Source organism: Mesocricetus auratus, unplaced genomic scaffold (genome assembly GCF_017639785.1).
Source record: "Mesocricetus auratus isolate SY011 unplaced genomic scaffold, BCM_Maur_2.0 Super-Scaffold_4256, whole genome shotgun sequence".
NCBI lineage: Eukaryota > Metazoa > Chordata > Mammalia > Rodentia > Cricetidae > Mesocricetus > Mesocricetus auratus.
In genome coordinates this window covers 35,158,484-35,174,215 of record NW_024429182.1, presented here as the reverse complement: position 1 = coordinate 35,174,215, position 15,732 = coordinate 35,158,484, and the positions used below count along the sequence as shown (strand labels likewise).

General features: G+C 45.4%; 1 protein-coding gene across 3 annotated transcripts in view; it reads left to right on the top strand.

Annotated features, from left to right (window-relative positions):
* The window catches only part of Kank1 (KN motif and ankyrin repeat domains 1), a 201,437-nt gene that overhangs the window by 18,187 nt on the left and 167,518 nt on the right, over positions 1–15,732 (top strand). Inside the window, exon 1 of one of the 3 annotated variants that reach the window (XM_040746155.1) lies at positions 13,191–13,304. The exons of the other annotated variants lie outside the window; for them this stretch is intronic. The gene's annotated coding sequence lies outside the window, so the exon portion shown is untranslated. Of the gene's footprint in view, positions 1–13,190; positions 13,305–15,732 lie in introns of those variants that run through there. 3 annotated transcript variants of the gene reach the window in all.

The window sequence follows — 15,732 nt, the reverse complement described above, 5'->3', positions numbered from 1 at the left end:
CAGAGACCCTGCTCATGCGACCACTTTGACTATAGCAGCACAGTATTTTTTTTAATGGACACCCCTCATTCTGTTTAATTTGTTTCCCATGAATCTTCTTATACCCGGATGCTGAAGGATACAGCCTTGAGTGTTTATTGTTGGGCTCACATGATGAATTCCGTGTTGTCAGGTGACAGGACCCATGCATTTGTACTTGTAGAGGTTGCTCCACTGCTTTTTGGTAAGGCTGGGCTGGCCCCTGCCAGGGAAGTGCAGAAGCTACTGTTTCTCTGGAAGTTTCAGGGGTTTTTTGTATGAAAAAAATGGTATCTCAAGCGGTTTTAGTTTTTACTTTTTTTAAGAGGCTGAGTGTCTTTCCATGAGCCCATAATTGCCATTTGTGTTTTGCCGGTCTCTGAGCTGTTAGTCCTTCACTATCCAGCCATCGTGTCGCTTTGACTTTGTCACTTTGTGTGCACTGGAAGCAAATCCCCTTATCTGTGAAAACAAGTCCTTCTTATCTGTGAAAATAAGGGAGGAAAAATAAACTAGGACCCTACTTACCTAAACCAGTTCAAAATGGAGCAATGATTTTATTATGGAAACTTAAAAACTGGGGCTGGAGGTAGATCTGAGAAGGCACTTATTTCCCTCCTACAAGGCCCTGACTCCAACCCCACCACCAAAAAATGCAAACACAACAACAACACACAAAAAGCCCTGAAACCATAGACATAGCAGAGGAAACACTCCTTGGACAATAGAAAAAAAAAAAAACAGCCAGGCATGGGTCGTCACACCTTTGGGGTTTTTTGTTGTTGTTGTTTTTTTTTTTTTTTGCTTTTTGAGACAGGGTTTCTCTGTATTGTTTTGGAGGCTGTCCTGGAACTAGCTCTTGTAGACCAGGCTGGCCTTGAACTCACAGAGATCTGCCTGCCTCTGCCTCCCGAGTCCTGGGATTAAAGGCGAGTGCCACCAACGCCCAGCTAAGATTAGTTTTTTATTAGGGAGGATGCAGTTTAATTTTATGTATTTGACTATTGATTCTAACCTTCAGTTTCATAATGGCATTTAAACCTGAATTTCACATCACTTAAAAGAAACCACTCAGAGTTTATGTAACTTGAAAATCTGATGACCTGGGCTGACAGAGGTCAGGGTTTTAACTGGAAGTTTGCCTGTCTGCCTGCCGGCCTTTCCTTCCTTCCTTCCTTCCTTCCTTCCTTCCTTCCTTCCTTCCTTCCTTCCTTCCTTCCTTCCTCCTCCCTCCTTCCTTCCTTCCTTTCCTTGCTCCCTCCCACCCTTCCTTCCTCGCTGTCTGGAAAGCATGGTATTATAGCACAGGTAAGACATACTTAATTATTCACCTATGGGCTCAAGGTTGGCTACATATCAACATTCCACTTTTAGAGGAATGAGTAAAAAAAACTAGTTGCAAAGCAAAACCTTTGGATGGAGGGATGGGTTGGGGCAACTCTGTCATTTGAGGTGAACTCAGGTAACCTGGGGATGACAAGCTCAGCTTTAGCTTCTGTTTATGTGAGGTAGAAAAGAGACTGCCATGAGTCAAAATCTGATTCATTCTGAATCATTTTGGTGTCCTGAAGCAGCCCATAAAATGTAGACCCACTGCCATATGTTTGAGGGAGACCTGTTGCGTGTTATTACACTAGGGGAAAGTGTGTTTTTGGGCATGTGTACCTGATGACCAGACAGTATATCTGATGTGCTGTGTAAGGTATTTTAAAGCTTCTCTCTGGGTAATAATTAGTTTCAAAGACTGATTGGGCTGGGCTTGTGATACAGGTCTGTAATCCAGGATTTGAGAGGCTGGGGCAGGAAGGTCCCAAGTTTGAGCTACAAAACTTGGCTACAAAAACAAAAGAATAGTCAAAACACTGGTAGCTCAGTATGAACGCAAATGGGGAGCAATTATGGAGTGGTTTGTAAAGTAATTGATAGATTATGCCATGCTTGGCCTCTGTTTAGGCATATGCTGTATTCTCTCTCTCTCTCTCTCTCTCTCTCTCTCTCTCTCTCTCTCTCTCTCTCTCTCTCTCTCTCTCTCTGTTTAGTGGCTCAATAGCTTCCCCCTCTTTTGCTTGTATGTGTGTGATATGCAAACATGTGTAGAGTTACATTTACTGTATATGGGTCTCTGTGTATTTTTTTTTAGTGGTTCAATAGCATTTGGGTTTTCTTTTCTCTTTTTTGCATGTATGTGTGTGATATGCAAGCACACGTATAGGTATGTTTACTGTATATTGGTGTATGTTGCTACGTGTAAGGCCAGAGGTTGGCATTGTGAGTACTCTGTACCTTATGAATTGAGACAGGGTCAGTTTTTTTCTATTTTAACCAGTTTCCTTCCTTCCTTTTCCTTCTTTCCTTCATTCCTTCCTTCTTCTCTCCCTCCCTCCCTCCCTTCCCTCTCTCCTTTGTTACTGGGAATAGAGCCCAGGACTCACACATGCTAGGCACTGTCCACTGAGCTGTGCTCCTACCTCTGTTTTTTTAAGTGTTTTAGCTGTGTTGCCACTGTGTTCATGTTTTTGTGACCAGCATCAGCCTCCCTGCCAAAGCAGGAGCTGTGTCCCACTAAACTTAACTCACTTCTGCACACAAGCCCTGGTGACATCTATTCTGCTTCTCTGTGATTGTTTTATTTAGATACAGAATTAATACTCAGGCGCTTTAACCCTCTGTGTGAAAGTCTTCATCAGTATGCTGGGTTTCGGCACCCACTTCTACTGAAGCCAGACCTTGGGGTTTTTTGGAGCACCTTGAAATGGGATGAAACTTGTCTGACACAGCATCACTCTTCCAGGTTTCTGGAGTGTAGATCAAAGCTTTTCTTAGGGTAGCATCGCAGCCAACTTGTCTTTCATATTTCTTGGCCACGGAACTAAATTGGCCCCTGATTTATGATAAAGCTTGTGTACTCAGCTGCAGGAGGGAGCAGGGAGGTGACTGTGGTCACAGGCAGGGTGACTTGTAGAAGATAATGGGGGGAGAGAGAGAGAGAGAGAGAGAGAGAGAGAGAGAGAGAGAGAGAGAGAGAGAGAGAGAGAAAGGAGGTTGTGATAATCATTTATTTTGCCAGTAAAATTTGTTGAGCCCTGAGGGCAGTTTGGAGGAGTCATAGCTGAATTTCACTTCTGTTGAGAGTGTGTCATAAGTGTTAACCCTGGACTAGGCACATGAGTTCGTCTCGGGCTTTAGAGCTGCTAGCTTGTGACTTCAGACTAACTTGTTTAACCTTAAGTTTCCTCATCTGAGGAGTGGACATAGAAAGTGCCACTCTTTGGAAGGTCAGATAATACTTCCATAGCACACTGAAGGCCATGCACAGTCTAAAGACTTTTATATGAGGCCTCATGTCCCTGGACAGAACAATGAAGTGGAAATTATATTTTAAATGTATACTATACATCTATAATTACATATGTACATATGCTAGATGTGTGTGTGTGTGTGCGCGCGTGCACGTGCGTGCGTGTGTGTATGAATCTTGTTGAAGGTGCCCAATGAGAAGTGAGTACTCCAGAGTCCCCAACTGGAGTGGGCAGAATAAATAAAGCTATGAAAAGTCAGGGCTTTTGAGCTGTTTCTACATGTTACTGCTTTCCTCTGAGCCCTGGGTTGGAGTTTGCTTTCTGTAGTTAGGTTCATTATATAATTGTGACTCAAGCCGCCCCTTTCTCATGTTTATGACAAGCAAAACAAAATCCGTTCAGTTTGGGAGGATCTGGATGCTTACCAGCTGCCACGCCCAGATTCCACAGAGTGGGTGAGATAAGGGGAATGTCACCTAGCACCTTTCCCTCTCGGCTCTTCTGCACAGGCCCTAGTAGAATTTGCCACCTGGGGGTCGGGGCAGCAGTGGGCAGGGCTCAGAGCTGCTTCCCCTGACTCTTGCACTGGAGCTCCGCTGCTGCCCATCTTGCTCCACTTGGAAAGGGCGTTGAGCAATAACATATCGTGGGAGTGTGAAGAATGAGCCCTTAGACCAGCCTGACTTGGAGAAATTCAGCAAATGAAATGCAGAAATGTAGGTCCTTGCAGCTTCTGTGGGAGAACTTCTGAAGCCTGTTCTGTTTGGAAAGCCAGATTGTGCTCATTGCGCTCCTGTGCCGTGACCACAAGTCTGTGTCCCAGAGTCGTGACTGGGAGCCATCGGGAGCGGTGAGGGTGAGCAGGAGCTGTGGGAGGTCTTCTCAGCAGGAACTAGATCTAGAAAGAATGAGTGGAGGAGGCAAGGCTGGCTCTGGAGTGGACTGCAGACTAACATGCCTAATCTCATCTTTCTCTACTTGGCTTTTTAATAGAAATGACATTTCGTGTACTCCTGTGTGTGCGGATGTCCGAGGATGGCATGTAGGTTTGCAGAGACTGGACTGGGGTCGTAGGTTTGGTGGCCAGTGCCTTTATCAGCTGAGCCATCTCACTGACTCCATGCTGGGCTTTATGGGAAGAGTTCCTAGGGTGGCTTCCCCTTGGTTATGCAGTAGTCTCCGGGATGACATTATCCTGGGGAATGAGCTATTGCTGTCATTGAGGATATGGATGCAAACGGGCTAAAAAGGCTGCATGCTTTGAGTGTTTTTCTTCTTCCTGTGATGCCTTCTTCTTGGAAATTTTATGAAAAGCATAAAAATGAAAACTTAATTACATTAGGAAAGGAAAACTGTCATTCTTACAAAGATCATTCTATATGTTTCTATAAAATCTGCTTTGCCTTGCCCTTGAAGTGTTGAACGGGCACTGTTTTGTAGCTTGGGTTTTGTGTTATAACTACGCAGGTGGAGGCTGAGGTGGGAAGCCAGGCTTGGAGAATTGAGAGTGATGTATTTCTCTGAGGTCACCCCATCACCCCTTCCTGTTGGCCGAACAACCGTGGGACCTGGCACATCACTTCCTGTCCAACTTGGCACCGAGAGTGGCGCAGTGCCTCTGCCTAGTGCTCTCTGATTGGCAGGTTTCCAGCCACACAGTCACCCTGAGAAACAACTTAGCCTCCCCCTTTGCTTTCTGCAGCCTTGGGCAGCTTCCCCAGACGTTGGTACCTCTGTCCCCTGCATTTTGGAATAGCTGCATTGAGTCCTCAGGCCTCGCTTTGTTTAGCACTGGCTTTGGAATAAGGTCCCTTAGCCTGATTCCCTTCTCCATGCCAGGTGCCCATATCTTTCCTCGGAGAAGTTGTATCACGTGCTTTCCTGTGGGAGAAAGGAAGACAGAGACCTGTCAGTCATTTTCTTCCCCAAGCAGAAAGGAACTCAGATAACTGTTCTAGTGTTCCATCTGTTAAGCCCTGTTACTGAGCTTTTCCATGTTTGACCCTGATTGCTGGATTGCTGAGTAAGCCTTGGTGTAGGTTGCAGAGAGGCTACTGGTCCAATGACTAGGATATAAAGATGTTTTAAAGAAGGGGCCTGGAGTGGTGACTCAAGCCCCTAATCCCAGAACTTGGGAGGCAGAGGCAGGTGGATCTTTCTGAGTTTGAGGCCCCAGCCGGAGCTGTTACATAGAGAAATCCTGTCTCTAAAAACCAAACAACAACAACCATATGTTCTGAGGAAAACCACCTTCTGCAGTTTGAGTGAGAGGGATGGGGAAGCTGCCGTGAGGACCAGGCTCCTAGCTTGGAGGTTTCACTCCCCAGAGCATATAGGCAGCAGGTGGGCTGGTATTTGTGTTGTTTTCTGTTATCTGCAATCTGTTTACCATGCTTCCCTCTGAGCGCTCAGCTGTTAACACTCACGTTTCTGTTAACAGGTCCATTCAAACCATTCTGTAAGTTTTCTGTCATGTTCCCCTCAGTTCTTGCAGGCTCCACACAGCACGTAATTCCAAAGCTGCTCCCGTGGTGTTTAACCTGTCCTTTCAGCATCCCCTTGTCTGCATTAGTTTCCCATCTCTGCTGTAGCAGAAGGTACACATCTAATGCTGAAACACAAACTCTTCTACCACAGTATAGGGCCAGAAGTTCCACGTGGATCTCTCTAGAGCAGTGGTTCTCAATCTGTGAGTAGCAACCCCTCCTGGGGTCCAATGACCCTTCCACAGGGGTCACCTAAGACCCCTGTCGGAAAATAGACATTTACATTAAAATTCATAACAGTATCGAAATTACGGTTAGGAAGCAGCAATGAAAATAATTTTATAGTTGGGGGGTCGCCACAACATAAGGAACTATATTAAGGGGTCTCAGCATTAGGAAGGTTGAGAGCTACTGCTCTAGAGTAAAACCCACAGGCTGGCCAGGCTGGCTCTAGAAGGCTCTAGAAGAGTCCATGACCATCATGATGGGGAGCATGGCCATGACAGATATGGTGCTGGAGCAGTAGCTGAGATCTTACATCTTGAGAACATAGCCAGGGGGTAGAGAGCTAACTGGAAATGGCGTGGGCTTTTGAAATTGTGAAGACTACTTCCAGTGACACATATCCTCCAATTTGCTTCCTAATCCTTCCCAAACAGTTCCACCAAACATTCAGCTGTGTGAATCCACGGGGGCCATTCTTATTCAACCCCCCCACAGAACCCGTGGTCCTTGCTTATGGAGGCAGTATGCATTCCCTGGCTCATGACTCCTCCTCCCCACAGTTTTCAAGGGGTGAGCCCCATTAACGTTTTCAAATTTCCTTGGCGTTTCTTCTGGCTTTTTAGGATTCATGATTAGCCTGGCCCCATTTGGGTAATCCAGGAGATGGTCCCCCATGTCAGCATCCTTAGCCTCCATCTGGCCAGCAGAATCGCTTCTGCTGAATGTGTTAGGTGTTCACAGGTTCGGGAATTAGGAGCAAAGCAGTTTCAAGAGATAGAGCTTCCTGTCTGCCATGTGAATCCAGAGTACAGTCAGTCATCTGGTCTGTGTTTATAGATGTTACTTGAATAGTGGAACTATGAGCATTTTCTCCAGGGTACATTTTTCACGTGGGGCTGGGAACATGAACCCCTTCGGGGTGAAATGACCATTTCACACAGGCCACCTAAGACCATCAGAAAACACAATATGTTTTGTAACAGTAGCAAAATTACAGTTATGAAGTGGCAACAGAAACAATTGTATAGCTGGGGGTCACCACAACATGAGGGACTGTGTTAAAGGGTGGCAGCGTTAGGGAGGTTGAGAACCACTGTATTTGATGAAGAGTGGGAGCCCCCTCGCCCCTCGTCTTAGGGACTGGAATGAGAAAGGGAAGCAAAGGAACCATTGGGGCTGTGACCGTCCTCCTTGTTGTGAATTGAAGAAAGAAGCCTACTGTCCAGAAGACACCATTCATGACTGACACAGGATGCTGGGTTAGGAGACTGAGGGGCCTCCTAAGGGCTCCTTCCCCTTTGAAGGCGAAGCTAAGCTGAATTGTTGTTTGATCCTGTGTGCTTTGTTGGAAAATTGGACCCCTCTGTGGCATTTGGCATGTTACTGAGCAGGGTTCCTTTGTGGGGGGCAGAAGCCCCCTCTCGAGACACCTGGAATTTGATGCCAGCTCCCATCTGACAGCTGGCTCGCCTGTCGGGCCCTCACAAGCTAGGTCTCGTCTGAGGAAAAAATGTGCAAGCAGATCAAAGCATGAGTGGGTTAAATTAATTTTTCAGTAAACTACTGGTTTAGGAGAGTGTAAACACCATCTCTCGGGTCCCTGATAAGCAAGGAATTTTGAGTCTTTTTGTGTTTTTTTTTAAGATTGTTCAGTCTGCATTTGATATATGTGTGTCTCAATATGCTAGAAAAGAACTCTGAAAACTGGATCCGGCTGTGTACGATGAAGCCCCGCGGAAACTAGCCTGTGATGCTCATGCTAGGTGACTGCAGCGCCTGCCTTCCTCAGAGCAGTGGTTCTCAGCAGGCTGGGGGTGGGAGTGAGAATTCTCCAGGGACATTCTGTCATGCAGACACATTTCTGGTCACTGTGACTTGGGAGGTGCCACTGGCATCTACAGAACATAGGGCAGAGACTCTCACCGCCCCCATGACAGCCCCACAGCTGAGAATTACATAACTCAAAATATCAACAAGACCTGAGGTTGAGAAACCTAGACTGAGGGGCGATGGTTTTCTGATTTTCACTTGTTGGGTATTTCTCTTTTCCTCCCCTTCCCTTTCCTCATCCCTCCCCTCTCCCCTTCCCTTCCTTCTTCTCTTTCTCTTACCTCCCTCCCTCCCTCCCTCCCTCCCTCCCTCCCTCCCTCCCTCCCTCCCTCCCTCTCTCCCTCCCTCCACTGTGAGACAGGGTATCTTAATTATTTCTCTATTGCTGTGCTGAGACACCCTGACCAAGGCAATTTTTAGACACAGAGTGCATGGGGGCCTTCCACTTTCAGAGACTTAAGAGTCTGACCACCACCGGGCGTTGGTGGCGCACGCCTTTAATCCCAGCACTCGGGAGGCAGAGGCAGGCGGATCTCTGTGAGTTCGAGGCCAGGCTGGACCGACAGCCTCCAAAACAGAGAAACCCTGTCTCGTAAAACCAAAAAAAAAAAAAAAAGAGTCTGACCACCATGGAGGGGAGTATGGCAGTTGGCAGGCAGGCATGGTGCTGGAGCAGTAGCCAAGAGCTTGCTTAGATTTTGGAGGCAGGGAGGTAACTGGAGACAGTGTGGGCCTTTGGACCTCTTCCAATCCTGCCATACTCCCTGGTCTTTCCCAAACAGTTACACCAAGTGAGGTTCAGGCATTCAAATATATAAGTCTCTAGAGGCAATTCTTATTGAAATCTCCACAATGTCTCTTATTATTGTAACCCTGGATAGCCTGGAACTTACTGTAAAGACCAGGCTGGCCTCGAACTCACAGCGCTCCTCCCTGCCTCTGCCTCCTGAGTGCTGGGGTTAAAGGCGGGTGCCGCCACACCTGGCTGATTTCTTAATCCTACTACTGTATTGAGTTTCTTTGGTGATAGTGATAGGGATTCATGACGGCTTGGTTTCCCAATAACCGGAACATCGTGGCCTGGGCTCCCGTACTTTGCTTATGCCTGCACCTTGCTCGAGGTCTTCGTCTTTTTGCCTTGAATCTGAGTCACTCAGGGCAGCAGGGAGGAGCAAATGGCAGCTGTGGCAGGATCAGCTCGGGGAAAGATGGTCTGGGCTGCTCCTCACCCCTGCTCCTCACCTGAAAAAAACAGTGGATAGTAGCAGCGACTTAGGGTGTTTGTGGGTTTTTGAGGCAGAGGCTGCTGCCAAGTGTGCCATGGAACAGACATGCGAATGTAAATGCCCCTTTCCCAGGCGACTTGCTCTAGGGGCCTAAAAGCCATGCTGTATATTTTAAAACTTAATAGGGAAGCCTTACAATTCTGGGCTTGCTCTTGGCTCTCCCTGGAAAGAGAAGGGAATTTAGAGCTTTTCTGCAAAGGTTACTCCATGATGGACAAAGCACTCTCAAGTACTTCAGGAGCATGAGGGCCTCAGGCCAGAGCTATTTTATCACCGACTTGACAGCAGCTAGTTCAAGTTGTAACACTCCAGACTTAATTACAGAGCCCATGGTTCCTTCACACAGGTGGGTTTTGGCATTTCCTAGATTTGATGAAAGCTAGGGGGTTCATATTCGTTCTCCATCCCTCCCACTTTCTTGCAGTTAATCCTAGGACCTCTTACACGATAGGACCTCTTACTCTCCTACTGAATGTTGCCATCTCTCACACACATGCACACGCATGCACGTGCTTTTTTTAGTTACCAGACCAACCTTACATTTTGATCCCCCTGTCTTATCCTCGTAAGTTACTAGGATTATAGACTGGTATCCAGGCCCAGCATGTTGATTGAAAACTGGCTTAGAATATGTGGCTAGGAGTAAAATTGTGTTTGAATCCCATTGCTAATGTGACTGGACCCTCACTGTTGTAGTTGGTAAGACAGTCATAGTCCCATAAATGGTTATTAAAAGAGTCTAATTAAGGCTTAGTAAATATGTAAAAAAGGATACTTATAAACGTTATTGTTTGGGAAATCTTCAGTTTTTAAGTAGCATCTCCATATTTTTCTCTAGGTTGTTTTATTTGGAGTCTTGTGGTTTTATGCAAATTTTAAGGGTTTTGTTAGTTTTGTTACTTGTTTCTGTTTCTTTGAAAATTATCACTGGTCTTTTTATTATTAGCCTTGGCTGTCCTGAAATTCACTCTGTAAACCAGGCTGGCCTCAAACTCAGAGATCCACCTGCCTCTCCCCTCCCTAGTGCTGGGATTAAAGGTGTGCACCACTGTGCCTTCCTATGTTACTGGCATTTTGATAAGGATTCTGTTGAATCTGTAGTTTGCTTAGGTAATGTCATCTTAGCTATATTCTGATCCATGGACAGATAATATCTTTCTATCCTTTTCAATGTTTTTAATATTTGTAGCTGTTCCACAGATCTCTTCTTGCTTTAATTTGTCCCTAATTTTTTTTTTTGAGACAGAATTTCTCTGTGTAGCCCTAGCTGTATTGGAACTCACTCTGTAGACCAGGTTGGCCTCAAACTCAGAACTCAGGTCCACCTGCCTCTGCTTCCCAAGTGCTAGTATTGAATGCCTGGCATTCCTAAATTTTTTTACTGGTATTGTAAATGAAATAATTTTTTAATTTTCTGTTTTGGCTAGTTCATAATTTATCTCACGCTGATTTTACAGACTGAAACACTCTTGTATGACACTATTCCTTGAGGGACAAGAACAAACATCTGGGGCTGGAGAGATGGCTCAGAGGTTAAGAGCACTGGCTGCTCTTCCAGAGGACCTGAGTTCAATTCCCAGCAACCCCATGGTGGCTCACAGTCATCTATAATGCCCTCTTCTGGCATGCAGCTATGTGCAGATAGAGCACTCATAAACTATAAATATTAGAAAAAGAACAAATATCTGCTTATCACAGATAGGGAACTGATGACAGATCAAGGTAAGGGTACCACCAAAGTTCAGCTTTGTAGTGAGCTTTTTTCTGTCTAGCAGCTCCCAAGTCATGACATGGAGACTTATTATTAATTATGAAAGCTTGGCCAATAACTTAGGCTTGTTTCTAACAAGCTCTTATAACTTAAATTAACACATTTCTATTAATGTACTCTCTGCCTCATGGTTTCATTACCTCATCTGTGTACTGTCCATCCTGCTTTCCTCCATGTCTCATGGCTTCTGTGCCCTTCTTCCCAGTGTTCTCTGTGCCTGGAAACCCTGCCTAGCGATTGGCTGATCAGGTTTTTTTTAAGCCAACAGAGTGACGCATCTTCACAGCCATTGAGTTTATTGGGGTTATTCGCAGGAACAGATATAACTCAAAGACAGCTGCACCACCAAAGCCCACCCCAGCACACCTGGCAGGTCACTGGGAGTGCAGGCATCTCAGAAGGTTGGAGAGTGTCCTTTCCATGAAGTCTCAGCGTCTTCCAGTCAGCTCAGCTGATGGTACTGTTAGTCTGAGCCTCTTTTAGGCAACTCGGTTTGTCTGAGAGTGTCTCACAGCAGTTGTTGCTTATGTATTTTGGGGGAAAGAGGGACCTAGTGAATCTGATCAGCTTCAGGGACTTCCTGAAGCCTTCAAATTGTTTATTTCCTGAGTTTAAGCATTTTTGTGCAAGATGGAGCATTTAACCTGTGTCTCGAACCTCCCTCCAAGATGGAAGAGATGGCTACACAACAAACACTAATTCATATTTTAAACAAATTTAAGGTGGAATTTTAATTTTTTTTATATTTAAGACTGTATTGTCTACAAAGAGACTCCTGTGACTTGGATGGAATTTGTTTTCATGTCTTATTGCTCAGGACAGGTCCAGTACATACTGTCTAGAACTGACAGTAGGAGATACTCTTGTTGTTTCTGATTGTAAAGGATAAGCTTTGGTTTTCTACTGCTGAGTCTGGTGTTGGTGGTGAGATTGTAATATACAGTCTCTATTACACTGAGGCATATTTCTTCCATACCTACTTGTTTGAGAGGGTTCTTTTTGAGAAAAAAATTTAATCCTAAAGGCACATAAAATTTTGTAAAATTCTTTTTCTGTGCCTGTTAAGATGATCATGAAATTTTAATCTTTGATTTTTGTTAATGTGGCATATCATACTTATCAATTTTCATATAGGTGTTGAACCATCTTTGCACACCAGGCCTAAGTTTCACTGATCATGGTGTGTACTAAGTGTCTCTTCTGGCCTGCGATGGTGTGTATGTGTGTGTGTGCATGTACACAGTGCTGAGTATGGAGTCAGTTTTCACCTTCTACCATGTGGTCTCCAGGGACTGCACTCAAGGTTGTCAAGCTAGGTGGCAAGCACCCACCTGCCTTGATGTATTTCTTGAGGGCAGTTCTGTGTTTTGTGTACTTAGATACAGCTATGGCTCTGGTACTGAGAGGGTGTTCTGTAGTCTTGGTACTTACTGTGTTCATTGGCAATAATGAGTCACAGCAGATTTGAGGTCGGCAGTTCATATAGCTAAAAGGTTTATAGCTAAAAGAAATGGAGTCTGTGTACTTTTGTAGGCAGAGTCAGTGTTCTGATGGGAGAGGCTCAACCCCACGTAGACACCTAACAGTGGGAACAAAAGTCAGAGATGAAACATGCTGGGAAAGGTTGAGCTAACTGGGGGTGGGGTGGGGCACACATGCTCTGAAAGGAGGCAGAGCACGCTCTGTTCGCACCAGGAGAGAGCGAAGTTTGAGACTTCACACTGCAGAGTAGAGTTGGGTGTGCATAGGATAGGGGGTGGGTATAGATTATAGAGGTGCGCTGTGGGAAGAACTCTTGGACTTTTCTCGAGGGTGGTGGGAAATCTTGGTGAGTTTTATTTTGGTGAGTGATGTGACAGGACGTAGCAGGTTGGAGAAAATGTCTCCGGTGTATATGTGTGAGAAAGGTCTGAGAACAGAGCCTCAGGAATATACCCTGGTGAGTGGAAAGCTAGCCCAGGCCAAGGCTTAGCCAGAGGAAGGTGAACAGACTAGAGTCGGTGGAATGCAAAGAGAAGAGTCAGGGTCAGTGCTGGCTCAGGTTTCCTGGGAGATCAATCAGCTGCTCAGTAAGAAAAATCCTGGGACATTGGTGGGGGACAATGAGCTCCTTTATGGACAGATGGGGGGTGCTAAAGGGGACTTAGTTGGAAAGGAGAGGAATTGAGCTCTATGGGTCTTTACACAGATAGATGGCGGTACAATTGTGAGGTAGTGTGATCACCTGGTTTGAGCGGTGGAATGAGATAATGCTGAGGTTAAAGCTGAAGGAACAGCCCGCAAAGGAGGCGCAGGCTGGCAGCAGGGAGCATTTCCAGGAGGGAGCAGTTGCTGGTGTCAGACTCTGTGGAACTGAGTCATTTCTTCTGGATTTGGCAACAAGAACCATGTAAGTAATTGAATGATTGTCTGACAGGCTCCAAATGGGGAGCATTGTGCAAACAGTACTTCCTCTGGCCTGGTAGGGCCTTGTGTGGATCCATGGGTATGTGCCCCTTTGGATGGGCACAGTTTCTGGGTACATAGCTTGGTGAGTGGACATCATGGCTGGAACTTCATCTCCTATATGCCACCATAGTGAGGATACACCTGTTCAGTCTTCAAACTGCGCCTCTTAAACACCCAACACAAAAGCGTGACACCAAATCTTTATCTTGTCCCAAATGGCATTTGTGCAAAGCTCAAGAGAGGCTGTGTAAACAAACCTTTTAAAATTTGGTTGTGAGCTGGTGCATGCCTTTTAGTATCAGCACTTGGAGACAGAGGCAGAGGCAGAGAGATCTCTGAGTTCAAGGTCAGCCTGGTCTGCTGAGTTCAGGACAGCCAGTGCTACCCAGTGAAATCCTGTTTGAAGGCATTCCTGAGAACATTGGCCCAAGTTTTTACGGACTGTGGCAGTTGTCTCCATGACTCCCCAAATGGTGCCAGAGTGTTCCCAACCTGTGTCTCTTGGTCATCAAGTAGGAAGGAGTTCCTCACTGTTCAGTCTCCTGTAGCCTCCAACACCCACATGTGCAAAATCGGAGATAAAATCTGTGTGTCTGTATTCCTCTCTCCAGGCACTTTGTCAGACATTTGCATTTTAATACCATGGGTCAGCAACTTCTATTTTGGCAACCCAGAAACACTGCTTTGGCTAGTCAAGAGCAGCCCATAATTCATGGAGAGGTTGACAAGGCCTTGGTGTGTGGCTCCTTCGCTGCTAGTCAGCTCCCCTTGACTGCGGGTCTTGGAAAGCAACAAAAGTGTTCTCAGACTTCCAAGAAGCCTTGCTTCTGGCTCTGAGAAGAGGGTAAGAATGCTTCTCACCAGCAGCTTTCCGGCATTTTGGGAGCAGATCAAGTCATTATCTCAACAATGTCAAAACTGTGTTCCCAGCTCTGTTGCTGTTTGAAACATTTGGGGCTGATGGAGCAGAGAAGAATTAATTAGCGACTCTCTCCTGGTGTCCTTTTTCAGCCTTCTCAAATAGCAGTCCAAACACTCTGGCTGCTCATTTGATGATACTGTTCCATTTGATACTAACGATTGCTTGTTAAATTTTGTGAGCCCCTCCAACCTGAGGCTTGCATGTCTTGGTTCCAATGGTCAAGCAAATACATTGCCACCTGCGGTCAATGGGGAAGGAGTTGGATTTGCAGAACCTATTTGGAAAGCCCTGGGTGAGTGTGCTGGGTGCTGATTCTACGCTGAGGAGGGCTTTTTTTTTTTTTTTTTTTTTTTTTAGTGCAACAATGTATAAGTCTAAAGCCCTTGAAAGAAAGTAAATAGGTTTTAATGTTGCCATTTGGCAAAGTCTACAAGCCAGAGAGAATGCGTGGTGGAGAACAGTGTGTGAAAAGCTGATTAAAATGAACTACTGGTCATACTGGCTGTGAATTAGGAATTGGATGTCAGTCTGTTCCTTCTAATTACTGTCTGTAGATATGTATTTTAGGTCTTTTTCTATTAAATTGTTTGCTCTATGGTTTAAAAGAAGGCCTCATGCTAGTCTTCTCTTCCCAAGTGGTGAACACCAATAAATTATAGTAGCCTTGGTCTATAACTCCATGACACTTCATGTAACCTTCACCTATTTGTAGTAAATCAGCTCATATAGTAGAAGGGAAACATAGTGGAAAGCAGGTTTGGGGCAGGGCATTGATGCAGAGTCATATTTCCAGCGATGGCTGATCAGGTTAAAATTCTGGAAGGGAGCTAATTGCAGTTAGGAGAAATAAATTATCAAGAGATCTGGTGTACATACAGCAAGTGGAACATAGTAAATGACAATGCGGCGTGTTCTTAGGCAGTAAAGTGGATGGTATGTGCCTGCACAACAGATGTGACAGCTATGCAAGGTCAGACACTTGCTGATTAGATGGATGTGACTGCGTACATACATTTAGCCAAAGTGTACACACCGGGTTATCGGTCAACTTAAACAAATAAAAAGCACCCAGATCAGCTTGTGCGTGTGCTCATTTAGTCAGGACTATAAAGGTCTCTCTATCTCCACCCCCTCCCTCATTTCTATAATGTGAAATTTGGATCTGTGCTAGAATATGGTTTTTTTTCTGCATTTAAGAGAACTATTTATCATGCTTTGTAACCTTGCTAAATCTTCCAACATGTATTAAAAACCCTTGATAATTATAGTGTCATGGACACAAATGCCAGTAGTCATTGTCAGCTATGTTATGAATAACTGGTCAAAGTGGCCAATGAGGGTTTTTCTCACTTGGGGCATTAACCTAGGAGGGTGTTCCTAAGGTCTGCTACTTAATGCGAGAATCCCTCTTTGTCTAACTTGATACAGGAGAACTTGATACTGACCT